Source organism: Eurosta solidaginis, chromosome 1 (assembly GCF_040869045.1).
Source record: "Eurosta solidaginis isolate ZX-2024a chromosome 1, ASM4086904v1, whole genome shotgun sequence".
In the NCBI taxonomy this organism is placed as follows: Eukaryota; Metazoa; Arthropoda; class Insecta; order Diptera; family Tephritidae; genus Eurosta; species Eurosta solidaginis.
The window spans coordinates 217,817,836-217,836,717 of record NC_090319.1 but is presented as its reverse complement, the minus strand read 5'-3'; positions in this window follow the sequence as shown (position 1 = coordinate 217,836,717).

The following is an 18,882-nucleotide window of genomic DNA, read 5'->3' as shown; positions in this document are numbered from 1 at the left end:
GGGCCTTAGTTCTATAGGTGGACGCCTTTTCAAGATATCGCCATAAAGGTGGACCAGGGGTGACTCTAGAATTTGTTTGCACGATATGGGTATCAAATTAAAGGTGTTAATGAGTATTTTAAAAGGGCGTGGGCTTTAGTTCTATAGGTGGACGCCTTTTCAAGATATCGCCATAAAGGTGGACCAGGGGTGACACTAGAATTTGTTTGTACTATATGGGTATCAAATGAAAGGTGTTAATGAGTATTTTAAAGGAGAGTGGGTCTTAGTTCTATAGGTGGACGCCTTTTCGGAATATCGTTATAAAAGTGGACCAGGGTTGACTCTAGAATTTGTTTGTAATATATGGGTATCAAATGAAAGGTGTTAATGAGTATTTTAAAAGGTAGTGGGCTTTAGTTCTATAGGTCCACGCCTTTTCGAGATATCGCCATAAAGGTGGACCAGTGGTTACTCTAGAATTTGTTTGTACGATATGGGTATCAAATTAAAGGTATTAATGAGTATTTTAAAAGGGCGTGGGCCTTAGTTCTATAGGTGGACGCCTTTTCAAGATATCGCCATAAAGGTGGACCAGGGGTGACTCTAGAATTTGTTTGTACTATATGGGTATCAAATGAAATGTGTTAATGAGTATTTTAAAAGAGAGTTGGTCTTAGTTCTATAGGTGGATGCCTTTTCGGAATATCGTTATAAAAGTGGACCAGGGTTGACTCTAGAATGCGTTTGTACAATACGGGTATCAAACGAAAGGTGTTAATGAGTAATTTAAAAGGGCGTGGGCCTTAGTTCTATAGGTGGACGCCTTTTCAAGATATCGCCATAAACGTGGACCAGGGGCGACTCTAGAGTGTGTTTGTACGATATGGGTATCAAATTAAAGGTATTAATGAGTATTTTAAAAGGGCGTGGGCCTTAGTTCTATAGATGGACGCCTTTTCAAGATATCGCCATAAACGTGGACCAGGGGTGACTCTAGAATGTGTTTGTAAGATATGGGTATCAAATTAAAGGTATTAATGAGTATTTTAAAAGGGAGTGGGCCTTAGTTCTATAGGTGGATGCCTTTTCGAGATATCGCCATAAAGGTGGGCCAGGGGTGACTCTAGATTTTTTTTGTACGATATGGGTATCAAATGAAAGGTGTTAATGAGTATTTTAAAAGGGCGTGGGCCTTAGTTCTATAGGTGGACGCCTTTTCGAGATATCGCCATAAAGGTGGACCAGGGGTGACTCTAGAATTTGTTTGTACGATATAGGTATCAAATGAAAAATGTTAATGAGTATTTTAAAAGGGCGTGGGCCTTAGTTCTATAGGTGGATGCCTTTTCAAGATATCGCCATAAAGGTGGACCAGGGGTGACTCTAGAATTTGTTTGTACTATATGGGTATCAAATGAAATGTGTTAATGAGTATTTTAAAAGAGAGTGGGTCTTAGTTCTATAGGTGGACGCCTTTTCGGAATATCGTTATAAAAGTGGACCAGGGTTGACTCTAGAATGCGTTTGTACAATACGGGTATCAAACGAAAGGTGTTAATGAGTAATTTAAAAGGGCGTGGGACTTAGTTCTATAGGTGGACGCCTTTTCAAGATATCGCCATAAACGTGGACCAGGGGTGACTCTAGAATGTGTTTGTACGATATGGGTATCAAATTAAAGGTATTAATGAGTATTTTAAAAGGGCGTGGGTCTTAGTTCTATAGGTGGACGCCTTTTCGGAATATCGTTATAAAAGTGGACCAGGGTTGACTCTAGAATGCGTTTGTACAATACGGGTATCAAACGAAAGGTGTTAATGAGTAATTTAAAAGGGCGTGGGACTTAGTTCTATAGGTGGACGCCTTTTCAAGATATCGCCATAAACGTGGACCAGGGGTGACTCTAGAATGTGTTTGTACGATATGGGTATCAAATTAAAGGTATTAATGAGTATTTTAAAAGGGCGTGGGCCTTAGTTCTATAGGTGGACGCCTTTTCAAGATATCGCCATAAAGGTGGACCAGGGGTGACTCTAGAATTTGTTTGTACTATATGGGTATCAAATGAAATGTGTTAATGAGTATTTTAAAAGAGAGTGGGTCTTAGTTCTATAGGTGGATGCCTTTTCGGAATATCGTTATAAAAGTGGACCAGGGTTGACTCTAGAATGCGTTTGTACAATACGGGTATCAAACGAAAGGTGTTAATGAGTAATTTAAAAGGGCGTGGGCCTTAGTTCTATAGGTGGACGCCTTTTCAAGATATCGCCATAAACGTGGACCAGGGGTGACTCTAGAATATGTTTGTACGATATGGGTATCAAATTAAAGGTATTAATGAGTATTTTAAAAGGGCGTGGGCCTTAGTTCTATAGATGGACGCCTTTTCAAGATATCGCCATAAACGTGGACCAGAGGTGACTCTAGAATGTGTTTGTAAGATATGGGTATCAAATTAAAGGTATTAATGAGTATTTTAAAAGGGAGTGGGCCTTAGTTCTATAGGTGGATGCCTTTTCGAGATATCGCCATAAAGGTGGGCCAGGGGTGACTCTAGATTTTTTTTGTACGATATGGGTATCAAATGAAAGGTGTTAAGCAGTATTTTAAAAGGGCGTGGGCCTTAGTTCTATAGGTGGACGCCTTTTCGAGATATCGCCATAAAGGTGGACCAGGGGTGACTCTAGAATTTGTTTGTACGATATAGGTATTAAATGAAAGATGTTAATGAGTATTTTAAAAGGGCGTGGGCCTTAGTTCTATAGGTGGATGCCTTTTCAAGATATCGCCATAAAGGTGGACCAGGGGTGACTCTAGAATTTGTTTGTACTATATGGGTATCAAATTAAATGTGTTAATGAGTATTTTAAAAGAGAGTGGGTCTTAGTTCTATAGGTGGACGCCTTTTCGGAATATCGTTATAAAAGTGGACCAGGGTTGACTCTAGAATGCGTTTGTACAATACGGGTATCAAACGAAAGGTGTTAATGAGTAATTTAAAAGGGCGTGGGACTTAGTTCTATAGGTGGACGCCTTTTAAAGATATCGCCATAAACGTGGACCAGGGGTGACTCTAGAATGTGTTTGTACGATATGGGTATCAAATTAAAGGTATTAATGAGTATTTTAAAAGGGCGTGGGCCTTAGTTCTATAGGTGGGCGCCTTTTCAAGATATCGCCATAAGCGTGGACCAGGGGTGACTCTAGAATGTGTTTGTACGATATGGGTATCAAATTAAAGGTATTAATGAGTATTTTAAAAGGGCGTGGGCCTTAGTTCTATAGGTGGACGCCTTTTCAAGATATCGCCATAAAGGTGGACCAGTGGTGACTCTAGAATTTGTTTGTACGATATGGGTATCAAATTAAAGGTATTAATGAGTATTTTAAAAGGGCGTGGGCCTTAGTTCTATAGGTGGACGCCTTTTCAAGATATCGCCATAAAGGTGGACCAGGGGTGACTCTAGAATTTGTTTGTATTATATGGGTATCAAATGAAATGTGTTAATGAGTATTTTAAAAGAGAGTGGGTCTTAGTTCTATAGGTGGACGCCTTTTCGGAATATCGTTATAAAAGTGGACCAGGGTTGACTCTAGAATGCGTTTGTACAATACGGGTATCAAACGAAAGGTGTTAATGAGCAATTTAAAAAGGCGTGGGCCTTAGTTCTATAGGTGGACGCCTTTTCAAGATATCGCCATAAACGTGGACCAGGGGTGACTCTAGAATTTGTTTGTACGATATGGGTATCAAATGAAAGGTGTTAATGAGTATTTTAAAAAGGAGTGCGCCTTAGTTCTATATGTGGACGCCTTTTCGAGATATCGCCATAAACGTGGACCAGGGGTGACTCTAGAATGTGTTTGTAGAATATGGGTATCAAATGAAAGGTTTTAATGAGTATTTTAAAAGGGCGTGTATATGTGGACGCCTTTTCGAGATATCGCCATAAAGGTGGCCCAGGGGTGACTCTAGAATTTGTTTGTACGATATGGGTATCAAATGAAAGATGTTAATGAGTATTTTAAAAGGGCGTGGGCCTTATTCTATAGGTGGACGCCTTTTCAAGATATCGCCATAAAGGTGGACCAGGGGTGACTCTAGAATTTGTTTGTACGATATGGGTATCAAATGAAAGGAGTTAATGAGTATTTTAAAAGGGAGTGGGCCTTAGTTCTATAGGTGGATGCCTTTTCGAGATATCGCCATAAAGGTGGGCCAGGGGTGACTCTAGATTTTTTTTGTACGATATGGGTATCAAATGAAAGGTGTTAATGAGTATTTTAAAAAGGAGTGGGCCTTAGTTCTATATGTGGACGCCTTTTCGAGATATCGCTATAAACGTGAACCAGGGGTGACTCTAGAATGCGTTTGTACAATATGGGTATCAAATATAAGGTGTTAATGAATATTTTAAAAGGGAGTGGGCTTTAGTTCTATAGGTGCACGCCTTTTCGAGATATCGCCATAAAGGTGGACCAGGGGTGACTCTAGAATTTGTTTGTACGATATGGGTATCAAATGAAAGGTGTTAATGAGTATTTTATAAGGGCGTGGGCCTTAGTTCTATAGGTGGATGCCTTTTCATGATATCGCCTTAAAGGTGGACCAGGGGTGACTCTAGAATTAGTTTGTACGATATGGGTATCAAATGAAAGGTGTTAATGAGTATTTTAAAAAGGAGTGCGCCTTAGTTCTATATGGGGACGCCTTTTCGAGATATCGCCATAAACGTGGACCAGGGGTGACTCTAGAATGTGTTTGTACAATATGGGTATCAAATGAAAGGTGTTAATGAGTGTTTTAAAAGAGAGTGGGTCTTAGTTCTAAAGGTGGACGCCTTTTCGGAATATCGTTATAAAAGTGGACCAGGGTTGACTCTAGAATGCGTTTGTACAATATGGGTATCAAACGAAAGGTGTTAATGAGTATTTTAAAAGGGAGTGGGCTTTAGTTCTATAGGTGCACGCCTTTTCGAGATATCGCCATAAAGGTGGACCAGGGGTGACTCTAGAATTTGTTTGTACGATATGGGTATCAAATTAAAGGTATTAATGAGTATTTTAAAAGGGCGTGGGCCTTAGTTATATAGGTGGACGCCTTTTCAAGATATCGCCATAAAGGTGGACCAGGGGTGACTCTAGAATTTGTTTGTACTATATGGGTATCAAATTAAAGGTGTTAATGAGTATTTTAAAAGGGCGTGGGCCTTAGTTCTATAGGTGGACGCCTTTTCAAGATATCGCCATAAAGGGGGACCAGGGGTGACTCTAGAATTTGTTTGTACGATATGGGTATCAAATTAAAGGTGTTAATGAGTATTTTAAAAGGGCGTGGGCTTTAGTTCTATAGGTGGACGCCTTTTCAAGATATCGCCATAAAGGTGGACCAGGGGTGACACTAGAATTTGTTTGTACTATATGGGTATCAAATGAAAGGTGTTAATGAGTATTTTAAAGGAGAGTGGGTCTTAGTTCTATAGGTGGACGCCTTTTCGGAATATCGTTATAAAAGTGGACCAGGGTTGACTCTAGAATTTGTTTGTACTATATGGGTATCAAATGAAAGGTGTTAATGAGTATTTTAAAAGGTAGTGGGCTTTAGTTCTATAGGTCCACGCCTTTTCGAGATATCGCCATAAGGTGGACCAGTGGTGACTCTAGAATTTGTTTGTACGATATGGGTATCAAATTAAAGGTATTAATGAGTATTTTAAAAGGGCGTGGGCCTTAGTTATATAGGTGGACGCCTTTTCAAGATATCGCCATAAAGGTGGACCAGGGGTGACTCTAGAATTTGTTTTTACTATATGGGTATCAAATGAAATGTGTTAATGAGTATTTTAAAAGAGAGTGGGTCTTAGTTCTATAGGTGGATGCCTTTTCGGAATATCGTTATAAAAGTGGACCAGGGTTGACTCTAGAATGCGTTTGTACAATACGGGTATCAAACGAAAGGTGTTAATGAGTAATTTAAAAGGGCGTGGGCCTTAGTTCTATAGGTGAACGCCTTTTCAAGATATCGCCATAAACGTGGACCAGGGGTGACTCTAGAATGTGTTTGTACGATATGGGTATCAAATTAAAGGTATTAATGAGTATTTTAAAAGGGCGTGGGCCTTAGTTCTATAGGTGGATGCCTTTTCGAGATATCGCCATAAAGGTGGGCCAGGGGTGACTCTAGATTTTTTTTGTACGATATGGGTATCAAATGAAAGGTGTTAATGAGTATTTTAAAAGGGCGTGGGCCTTAGTTCTATAGGTGGATGCCTTTTCGAGATATCGCCATAAAGGTGGGCCAGGGGTGACTCTAGATTTTTTTTGTACGATATGGGTATCAAATTAAAGGTATTAATGAGTATTTCAAAAGGGCGTGGGCCTTAGTTCTATAGGTTGATGCCTTTTCGAGATATCGCCATAAAGGTGGACCAGGGGTGACTCTAGAATTTGTTTGTACGATATAGGTATCAAATGAAAGATGTTAATGAGTATTTTAAAAGGGCGTGGGCCTTAGTTCTATAGGTGGACGCCTTTTCATGATATCGCCATAAAGGTGGACCAGGGGTGACTCTAGAATTTGTTTGTACGATATGGGTATCAAATGAATGGTGTTCATGAGTATTTTAAAAAGGAGTGTTCCTTTTCGAGATATCGCCATAAACATGGACCAGGCGTGACTCTAGAATGTGTTTGTACGATATGGGTATCAAATTAAAGGTATTAATGAATATTTTAAGAGGGAGTGGGCCTTAGTTCTATAGGTGGACGCCTTTTCAAAATATCGCCATAAAGGTGGACCAGGGGTGACTCTAGAATTTGTTTGTACGATATGGGTATCAAATGAAAGGTGTTAATGAGTGTTTTAAAAAGGAGTGGGCCTTAGTTCTATATGTGGACGCCTTTTCGAGATATCGCCATAAACGTGGACCAGGGGTGACTCTAGAATGTGTTTTTACAATATGGGTATCAAATGAATGGTGTTAATGAGTATTTTAAGAGGGCGTGGGCCTTAGTTCTATATGTGGACGCCTTTTCGAGATATCGCCATAAAGGTGGCCCAGGGGTGACTCTAGAATTTGTTTGTACGATATGGGTATCAAATGAAAGATGTTAATGAGTATTTTAAAAGGGCGTGGGCCTTAGTTCTATAGGTGGACGCCTTTTCAAGATATCGCCATAAAGGTGGACCAGGGTTACTCTAGAATTTGTTTGTACGATATGGGTATCAAATGAAAGGTGTTAATGAGTATTTTAAAAAGGAGTGCGCCTTAGTTCTATATGTGGACGCCTTTTCGAGATATCGCCATAAACGTGGACCAGGGGTGACTCTAGAATGTGTTTGTACAATATGGGTATCAAATGAAAGGTGTTAGTGAGTGTTTTAAAAGAGAGTGGGTCTTAGTTCTAAAGGTGGACGCCTTTTCGGAATATCGTTATAAAAGTGGACCAGGGTTGACTCTAGAATGCGTTTGTACAATATGGGTATCAAACGAAAGGTGTTAATGAGTATTTTAAAAGGGCGTGGGCCTTAGTTCTATAGGTGGACGCCTTTTCAAGATATCGCCATAAAGGGGGACCAGGGGTGACTCTAGAATTTGTTTGTACGATATGGGTATCAAATTAAAGGTGTTAATGAGTATTTTAAAAGGGCGTGGGCTTTAGTTCTATAGGTGGACGCCTTTTCAAGATATCGCCATAAAGGTGGACCAGGGGTGACACTAGAATTTGTTTGTACTATATGGGTATCAAATTAAAGGTGTTAATGATTATTTTAAAGGAGAGTGGGTCTTAGTTCTATAGGTGGACGCCTTTTCGGAATATCGTTATAAAAGTGGACCAGGGTTGACTCTAGAATGCGTTTGTACAATACGGGTATCAAACGAAAGGTGTTAATGAGTAATTTAAAAGGGCGTGGACCTTAGTTCTATAGGTGGACGCCTTTTCAAGATATCGCCATAAACGTGGACCAGGGGTGACTCTAGAATGTGTTTGTACGATATGGGTATCAAATTAAAGGTATTAATGAGTATTTTAAAAGGGCGTGGGCCTTAGTTCTATAGGTGGATGCCTTTTCGAGATATCGCCATAAAGGTGCGCCAGGGGTGACTCTAGATTTTTTTTGTACGATATGGGTATCAAATGAAAGGTGTTAATGAGTATTTTAAAAGGGCGTGGGCCTTAGTTCTATAGGTGGATGCCTTTTCGAGATATCGCCATAAAGGTGGGCCAGGGGTGACTCTAGATTTTTTTGTACGATATGGGTATCAAATTAAAGGTATTAATGAGTATTTTAAAAGGGCGTGGGCCTTAGTTCTATAGGTGGACGCCTTTTCATGATATCGCCATAAAGGTGGACCAGGGGTGACTCTAGAATTTGTTTGTACGATATGGGTATCAAATGAAAGGTGTTAATGAGTATTTTAAAAGGGCGTGGGCCTTAGTTCTATATGTGGACGCCTTTTCGAGATATCGCCATAAACGTGGACCAGGGGTGACTCTAGAATGTGTTTTTACAATATGGGTATCAAATGAAAGGTGTTAATGAGTATTTTAAGAGGGCGTGGGCCTTAGTTCTATATGTGGACGCCTTTTCGAGATATCGCCATAAAGGTGGCCCAGGGGTGACTCTAGAATTTGTTTGTACAATATGGGTATCAAATGAAAGGTGTTAATGAGTATTTTAAAAGGGAGTGGGCCTTAGTTCTATAGGTGGATGCCTTTTCGAGATATCGCCATAAAGGTGGGCCAGGGGTGACTTTAGAATTTTTTTGTACGATATGGGTATCAAATGAAAGGTGTTAATGAGTATTTTAAAAAGGAGTGGGCCTTAGTTCTATATGTGGACGCCTTTTCGAGATATCGCCATAAACGTGGACCAGGGGTGACTCTAGAATGCGTTTGTACAATATGGGTATCAAATATAAGGTGTTAATGAATATTTTAAAAGGGAGTGGGCTTTAGTTCTATAGTTGCACGCCTTTTCGAGATATCGCCATAAAGGTGGACCAGGGGTGACTCTAGAATTTGTTTGTACGATATGGGTATCAAATGAAAGGTGTTAATGAGTATTTTATAAGGGCGTGGGCCTTAGTTCTATAGGTGGATGCCTTGTCATGATATTGCCATAAAGGTGGGCCAGGGGTGACTTTAGAATTTGTTTGTACGATATGGGTATCAAATGAAAGGTGTTAATGAGTATTTTAAAAGGGTGTGGGCCCTAGTTCTACAGGTGGACGCCCTTTCAAGATATCGCCATAAAGGTGGACCAGGGGTGACTAGAATTTGTTTGTACTATATGGGTATCAAATGAAAGGTGTTAATGAGTATTTTAAAAGAGAGTGGGTCTTAGTTCTATAGGTGGACGCCTTTTCGGAATATCGTTATAAAAGTGGACCAGGGTTGACTCTAGAATGCGTTTGTACAATATGGGTATCAAACGAAAGGTGTTAATGAGTATTTTAAAAGGGAGTGGGCTTTAGTTCTATAGGTGCACGCCTTTTCGAGATATCGCCATAAAGGTGGACCAGGGGTGACTCTAGAATTTGTTTGTACGATATGGGTATCAAATTAAAGGTATTAATGAGTATTTTAAAAGGGCGTGGGCCTTAGTTATATAGGTGGACACCTTTTCAAGATATCGCCATAGAGGTGGACCAGGGGTGACTCTAGAATTTGTTTGTACTATATGGGTATCAAATGAAAGGTGTTAATGAGTATTTTAAAAGAGAGTGGGTCTTAGTTCTATAGGTGGACGCCTTTTCGGAATATCGGTATAAAAGTGGACCAGGGTTGACTCTAGAATTTGTTTGTACTATATGGGTATCAAATGAAAGGTGTTAATGAGTATTTTAAAAGGGATTGGGCTTTAGTTCTATAGGTGGACGCCTTTTCAAGATATCGCCATAAAGGTGGACCAGGGGTGACTCTAGAATTTGTTTCTACTATATGGGTACCAAATGAAAGGTGTTAATGAGTATTTTATAAGGGCGTGGGCCTTAGTTCTGTAGGTGGATGCCTTGTCATGATATTGCCATAAAGGTGGGCCAGGGGTGACTTTAGAATTTGTTTGTACGATATGGGTATCAAATGAAAGGTGTTAATGAGTATTTTAAAAGGGTGTGGGCCTTAGTTCTACAGGTGGACGCCCTTTCAAGATATCGTCATGATATTGCCATAAAGGTGGGCCAGGGGTGACTTTAGAATTTGTTTGTACGATATGGGTATCAAATGAAAGGTGTTAATGAGTATTTTATAAGGGCGTGGGCCTTAGTTCTATAGGTGGATGCCTTGTCATGATATTGCCATAAAGGTGGGCCAGGGGTGACTTTAGAATTTGTTTGTACGATATGGGTATCAAATGAAAGGTGTTAGTGAGTATTTTAAAAAGGAGTGGGCCTTAGTTCTATATGTGGACGCCTTTTCGAGATATCGCCATAAACGTGGACCAGGGGTGACTCTAGAATGCGTTTGTACAATATGGGTATCAAATGAAAGATGTTAATGAGTATTTTAATAGGGCGTGGGCCTTAGTTCTATAGGTGGACGACGCCTTTTCAAGATATCGCCATAAAGGTGGACCAGGGGTGACTCTAGAATTTGTTTGTACGATATGGGTATCAAATGAAAGGAGTTAATGAGTATTTTAAAAGGGAGTGGGCCTTAGTTCTATAGGTGGATGCCTTTTCGAGATATCGCCACAAACGTGGACCAGGGGTGACTCTAGAATTTTTTTGTACGATATGGGTATCAAATGAAAGGTGTTAATGAGTATTTTAAAAAGGAGTGGGCCTTAGTTCTATATGTGGACGCCTTTTCGAGATATCGCCATAAACGTGGACCAGGGGTGACTCTAGAATTTGTTTGTACGATATGGGTATCAAATGAAAGATGTTAATGAGTATTTTAATAGGGCGTGGGCCTTAGTTCTATAGGTGGACGACGCCTTTTCAAGATATCGCCATAAAGGTGGACCAGGGGTGACTCTAGAATTTGTTTGTACGATATGGGTATCAAATGAAAGATGTTAATGAGTATTTTAATAGGGCGTGGGCCTTAGTTCTATAGGTGGACGACGCCTTTTCAAGATATCGCCATAAAGGTGGACCAGGGGTGACTCTAGAATTTGTTTGTACGATATGGGTATCAAATGAAAGGTGTTAATGAGTATTTTAAAAAGGAGTGGGCCTTAGTTCTATATGTGGACGCCTTTTCAAGATATCGCCATAAAGGTGGACCAGGGGTGACTCTAGAATTTGTTTGTACTATATGGGTATCAAATTAAAGGTGTTAATGAGTATTTTAAAAGGGCGTGGGCCTTAGTTCTATAGGTGGACGCCTTTTCAAGATATCGCCATAAAGGGGGACCAGGGGTGACTCTAGAATTTGTTTGTACGATATGGGTATCAAATTAAAGGTGTTAATGAGTATTTTAAAAGGGCGTGGGCTTTAGTTCTATAGGTGGACGCCTTTTCAAGATATCGCCATAAAGGTGGACCAGGGGTGACACTAGAATTTGTTTGTACTATATGGGTATCAAATGAAAGGTGTTAATGAGTATTTTAAAGGAGAGTGGGTCTTAGTTCTATAGGTGGACGCCTTTTCGGAATATCGTTATAAAAGTGGACCAGGGTTGACTCTAGAATTTGTTTGTACTATATGGGTATCAAATGAAAGGTGTTAATGAGTATTTTAAAAGGTAGTGGGCTTTAGTTCTATAGGTCCACGCCTTTTCGAGATATCGCCATAAGGTGGACCAGTGGTGACTCTAGAATTTGTTTGTACGATATGGGTATCAAATTAAAGGTATTAATGAGTATTTTAAAAGGGCGTGGGCCTTAGTTCTATAGGTGGACGCCTTTTCAAGATATCGCCATAAAGGTGGACCAGGGGTGACTCTAGAATTTGTTTTTACTATATGGGTATCAAATGAAATGTGTTAATGAGTATTTTAAAAGAGAGTGGGTCTTAGTTCTATAGGTGGATGCCTTTTCGGAATATCGTTATAAAAGTGGACCAGGGTTGACTCTAGAATGCGTTTGTACAATACGGGTATCAAACGAAAGGTGTTAATGAGTAATTTAAAAGGGCGTGGGCCTTAGTTCTATAGGTGAACGCCTTTTCAAGATATCGCCATAAACGTGGACCAGGGGTGACTCTAGAATGTGTTTGTACGATATGGGTATCAAATTAAAGGTATTAATGAGTATTTTAAAAGGGCGTGGGCCTTAGTTCTATAGGTTGATGCCTTTTCGAGATATCGCCATAAAGGTGGACCAGGGGTGACTCTAGAATTTGTTTGTACGATATAGGTATCAAATGAAAGGTGTTAATGAGTATTTTAAAAGGGCGTGGGCCTTAGTTCTATAGGTGGATGCCTTTTCGAGATATCGCCATAAAGGTGGGCCAGGGGTGACTCTAGAATTTGTTTGTACGATATAGGTATCAAATGAAAGGTGTTAATGAGTAATTTAAAAGGGCGTGGGCCTTAGTTCTATAGGTGAACGCCTTTTCAAGATATCGCCATAAGGTGGACCAGTGGTGACTCTAGAATTTGTTTGTACGATATGGGTATCAAATTAAAGGTATTAATGAGTATTTTAAAAGGGCGTGGGCCTTAGTTCTATAGGTTGATGCCTTTTCGAGATATCGCCATAAAGGTGGACCAGGGGTGACTCTAGAATTTGTTTGTACGATATAGGTATCAAATGAAAGGTGTTAATGAGTATTTTAAAAGGGCGTGGGCCTTAGTTCTATAGGTGGATGCCTTTTCGAGATATCGCCATAAAGGTGGGCCAGGGGTGACTCTAGATTTTTTTTGTACGATATGGGTATCAAATGAAAGGAGTTAATGAGTATTTTAAAAGGGAGTGGGCCTTAGTTCTATAGGTGGATGCCTTTTCGAGATATCGCCACAAACGTGGACCAGGGGTGACTCTAGAATTTTTTTGTACGATATGGGTATCAAATGAAAGGTGTTAATGAGTATTTTAAAAAGGCGTGGGCCTTAGTTCTATAGGTGGACGCCTTTTCGAGATATCGCCATAAAGGTGGACCAGGGGTGACTCTAGAATTTGTTTGTACGATATGGGTATCAAATGAAAGATGTTAATGAGTATTTTAATAGGGCGTGGGCCTTAGTTCTATAGGTGGACGACGCCTTTTCAAGATATCGCCATAAAGGTGGACCAGGGGTGACTCTAGAATTTGTTTGTACGATATGGGTATCAAATGAAAGGAGTTAATGAGTATTTTAAAAGGGAGTGGGCCTTAGTTCTATAGGTGGATGCCTTTTCGAGATATCGCCACAAACGTGGACCAGGGGTGACTCTAGAATTTTTTTGTACGATATGGGTATCAAATGAAAGGAGTTAATGAGTATTTTAAAAGGGAGTGGGCCTTAGTTCTATAGGTGGATGCCTTTTCGAGATATCGCCATAAAGGTGGACCAGGGGTGACTCTAGAATTTGTTTGTACGATATGAGTATCAATGAAAGGTGTTAATGAGTATTTTAAAAAGGCGTGGGCCTTAGTTCTATAGGTGGACGCCTTTTCGAGATATCGCCATAAAGGTGGACCAGGGGTGACTCTAGAATTTGTTTGTACGATATGGGTATCAAATGAAAGATGTTAATGAGTATTTTAATAGGGCGTGGGCCTTAGTTCTATAGGTGGACGACGCCTTTTCAAGATATCGCCATAAAGGTGGACCAGGGGTGACTCTAGAATTTTTTTGTACGATATGGGTATCAATGAAAGGTGTTAATGAGTATTTTAAAAAGGCGTGGGCCTTAGTTCTATAGGTGGACGCCTTTTCGAGATATCGCCATAAAGGTGGACCAGGGGTGACTCTAGAATTTGTTTGTACGATATGGGTATCAAATGAAAGATGTTAATGAGTATTTTATAAGGGCGTGGGCCTTAGTTCTATAGGTGGACGCCTTTTGAAGATATCGCCATAAAGGTGGACCAGGGGTGACTCTAGAATTTGTTTGTACGATATGGGTATCAAATGAAAGGTGTTAATGAGTATTTTAAAAGGGAGTGGGCCTTAGTTCTATATGTGGACGCCTTTTCGAGATATCGCCATAAACGTGGACCAGGGGTGACTCTAGAATGTGTTTGTACGATATGGGTATCAAATTAAAGGTATTAATGAGTATTTTAAACGGGCGTGGGCCTTAGTTCTATATGTGGAAGCCTTTTCAAGATATCGCCATAAAGGTGGAACAGAGGTGACTCTAGAATTTGTTTGTACGATATGGGTATCAAATGAAAGGTGCTAATGAGTATTTTAAAAGGGAGTGGGCCTTAGTTTTATATGTGGACGTCTTTTCGAGATATCGCCATACACGTGGACCAGGGGCAACTCTAGAATGCGTTTGTACAATATGGGTATCAAATGAATGGTGTTAATGAGTATTTTAAAAGGGCGTGGGCTTTAGTTCTATAGGTGGACGCCTTTTCGAGATATCGCCATAAAGGTGCACCAGGGGTGACTCTAGAATTTATTTGTACGTTATGGGTATCAAATGAAAGGTGTTAATGGGTATTTTAAAAGGGAGTGGGCCTTAGTTCTATAGGTGGATGCCTTTTCGAGATATCGCCATAAAGGTGGACCAGGGTGACTCTAGAATTTGTTTGTACGATATGGGTATCAAACGAAAGGTGTTAATGAGTATTTTAAAAGGGAGTGGGCCTTAGTTCTATAGGTGGATGCCTTTTCGAGATATCGCCATAAAGGTGGACCAGGGGTGATTCTAGAATTTGTTTGTACGATATGGGTATCAAATGAAAGGTGTTAATGAGTATTTTAAAAGGGAGTGGGCCTTAGTTCTATAGGTGGATGCCTTTTCGAGATATCGCCATAAACGTGGACCAGGGGTGACTCTAGAATGTGTTTGTACGATATGGGTATCAAATTAAAGGTATTAATGAGTATTTTAAAAGGGCGTGAGCCTTAGTTCTATAGGTGGACGCCTTTTCGAGATATCGCCATAAAGGTGGACCAGGGGTGACTCTAGAATTTGTTTGTACGACATGGGTATCAAATGAAAGGTGTTAATGAGTATTTTAAAAGGGAGTGGGCCTTAGTTCTATAGGTGGATGCCTTTTCGAGATATCGCCATAAAGGTGGACCAGGGGTGACTCTAGAATTTGTTTGTAAGATATGGGTATCAAATTAAAGGTATTAATGAGTATTTTAAAAGGGAGTGGGCCTTAGTTCTATAGGTTGATGCCTTTTCGAGATATCGCCATAAAGGTATGCCAGGGGTGACTCTAGAATTTTTTGTACGATATGGGTATCAATGAAAGGTGTTAATGAGTATTTTAAAAGGGCGTGGGCCTTAGTTCTATAGGTGGACGCCTTTTCGAGATATCGCCATAAAGGTGGACCAGGGGTGACTCTAGAATTTGTTTGTACGATATGGGTATCAAATGAAAGATGTTAATGAGTATTTTAATAGGGCGTGGGCCTTAGTTCTATAGGTGGACGACGCCTTTTCAAGATATCGCCATAAAGGTGGACCAGGGGTGACTCTAGAATTTGTTTGTACGATATGGGTATCAAATGAAAGGAGTTAATGAGTATTTTAAAAGGGAGTGGGCCTTAGTTCTATAGGTGGATGCCTTTTCGAGATATCGCCATAAACGTGGACCATGGGTGACTCTAGAATTTTTTTGTACGATATGGGTATCAAATGAAAGGTGTTAATGAGTATTTTAAAAAGGAGTGGGCCTTAGTTCTATATGTGGACGCCTTTTCGAGATATCGCCATAAACGTGGACCAGGGGTGACTCTAGAATGCGTTTGTACAATATGGGTATCAAATGAGATTACGCCATAAAGGTGGACCAGGGGTGACTCTAGAATTTGTTTGTACGATATGGGTATGAAATGAAAGGTGTTAATGAGTATTTTATAAGGGCGTGGGCCTTAGTTCTATAGGTGGACGCCTTTTCAAGATATCGCCATAAAAGTGGACCAGGGGTAACTCTAGAATTTGTTTGTACGATATGGGTATCAAATGAAAGGTGTTAATGAGTATTTTAAAAGGGAGTGGGCCTTAGTTCTATATGTGGACTCCTTTTCGAGATATCGCCATAAACGTGGACCAGGGGTGACTCTAGAATTTGTTTGTACGATATGGGTATCAAATGAAAGGTACTAATGAAATCAAATAGTTTATTAAAAAAAATATCGCTCAATATAGTAGATATACTGAAACATTTATTCAATAAAAGTATAACTCAGGGTGTTTTTCCTGATGATCTTAAATGTGCCATTGTAATCCCGATCTTCAAAAAAGGGGATAAGAGGGACGCACGTAACTACAGGCCCGTATCTCTACTCCCATCGATTTCCAAAGTATTTGAAAAGGCGGTTAAAAATAGAGTTGTGAACTTTCTAGATAAATCGAACTTTTTCAGCCCCATGCAATTCGGATTTCGATCCAGACTCTCAACAGAGGACGCTCTACTAGATTTCTGTTCAAAGGTGTACAAAGCTCTAGATAGTAAAAGTAACTGTGCTGGTTTATTTGTCGACATAACAAAAGCTTTTGATATGGTAGACAGGAATATACTTCTGGAAAAAATACATAGTGCAGGTTTTCGTGGCTTTATGTACAAATGGTTTACATCTTATCTGTCTAATAGAATACAAAAAGTTAAAGTGGGTAGTTACTACAGTAGCCTGCAGGAAGTTAATCTGGGCGTACCCCAAGGCTCTGTCCTTGGCCCGGTACTGTTCCTCATTTATATTAATTCAATTTTTTCAATTCCATTGAAGGGCAAAACGACTGCCTTTGCAGATGATCTTGCCATTGCGTATAGTACAATGAGTTACTTCGAACTAATATGTGATATTAGCCACGATGTACATATGCTGAGGACTTGGTTTGCTTTACACAAGCTACTAGTTAGTAACAAAACGAAGTTGATGTATTTTAGCATTGCTCCCAAAGAATTTGAGGTTTGTGATCTTTTTTTTCATTCGGCAGAATGCGCACGTTTTAACATGCATCATATGGTGTGCACTTTGAATGGCACGAAAAGTTCATTTGCAACCAACGTTAAATGCACTGATAACTGCTTCAGGATTGATGTTGTTGAAAATTTCAAATACCTAGGCATTACAATCGATAATCATTTAAATTGGTCTGCACACATTCAGAAACTAAAACATTACTTTCTGTACACTACCCGTCACTTCTATCGTCTCAAAAAATGTTGCACTATGTCCACTCTAAAAGCTGTTTACTATGGTCTAGTCCAATCGAAACTTCAATATGGGATTACCTGCTGGGGTGGCGCCTCGGCTAGTAAGTTGTCACCCATTGTAACACTCCAAAAGGGAATTATAAGACGCATATGTGGCGCAAACTACAGGTCTCACGCTATGATATCCTTTAGGAGTCTAGATATACTACCATGTCGTCATCTATATTTATTTAAAGTCCTAAAAACGTTCTTTATTAGATCGGGGTACTTAGAAAGTTATCCGTCTGAAGTCTACAACCTTAGGAGCAATCTGCTTCCATCGGTACAAATCCCGCATGCTAGGACATCTCACTTCAGAAGTTTTTATACATACACGTCGTGCAAAATGTTCAACACTCTCCCTACTTCTGTACAAGTTATAAGAAATCTTAACTTATTTCAAAATAAAATAAAAATGTATCTGATTAGTTTTAGCCACTACGATCTAGAAGCCTTGCTGAGGACGTTGTTGTAAGTCATATGTAACTTTTTTAACTATATCAACTGTTTCTCTATCGGAACCTTAACTAATTAACGAATTATCAATTGTTTCTCTATCGTAATCTTAACTAATTATCTGAATTATTATTAGTTTATTCTATAATATTATTAAAAACTATACACCCCACACTGAAAAAGAATTTTAATATGTGAACTGGCATTTAATACTATTTTAAAAATTTAATATAAAAAATGCCATGTACCTTTCTTATGCTATAGAGTAATAGTTCTATATGTGGACGTCTTTGCGAGATATCGCCATACACGTGGACCAGGGGTGACTCTAGAATGTGTTTGTACGATATGGGTATCAAATTAAAGGTATTAATGAGTATTTTAAAAGGGCGTGGGCCTTAGTTCTACAGGTGGACGCCTTTTCAAGATATCGCCATAAAGGTGGACTAGGGGTGACTCTAGAATTTGTTTGTACGATTTTAAAAGAGAGTGGGTCTTAGTTCTATAGGTGGACGCCTTTTCGGAATATCGTTATAAAAGTGGACCAGGGTTGACTCTAGAATGCGTTTGTACAATATGGGTATCAAATTAAAGGTATTAATGAGTATTTTAAACGGGCGTGGGCCTTAGTTCTATATGTGGAAGCCTTTTCAAGATATCGCCATAAAGGTGGAACAGGGGTGACTCTAGAATTTGTTTGTACGATATGGGCATCAAATGAAAGGTGCTAATGAGTATTTTAAAAGGGAGTGGGCCTTAGTTCTATATGTGGACGTCTTTTCGAGATATCGCCATACACGTGGACCAGGGGTGACTCTAGAATGTGTTTGTACGATATGGGTATCAAATTAAAGGTATTAATGAGTATTTTAAAAGGGCGTGGGCCTTAGTTCTACAGGTGGACGCCTTTTCAAGATATCGCCATAAAGGTGGACTAGGGGTGACTCTAAAATTTGTTTGTACTATTTTAAAAGAGAGTGGGTCTTAGTTCTATAGGTGGACGCCTTTTCGGAATATCGTTATAAAAGTGGACCAGGGTTGACTCTAGAATGCGTTTGTACAATATAGGTATCAAACGAAAGGTGTTAATAAGTGTTTTAAAAGGGAGGTGGCCTTAATTCTATGGGTGGACGCCTTTCCGGTATATCGCCATAAACGTGGACCAGGGGTGACTCTAGAATGCGT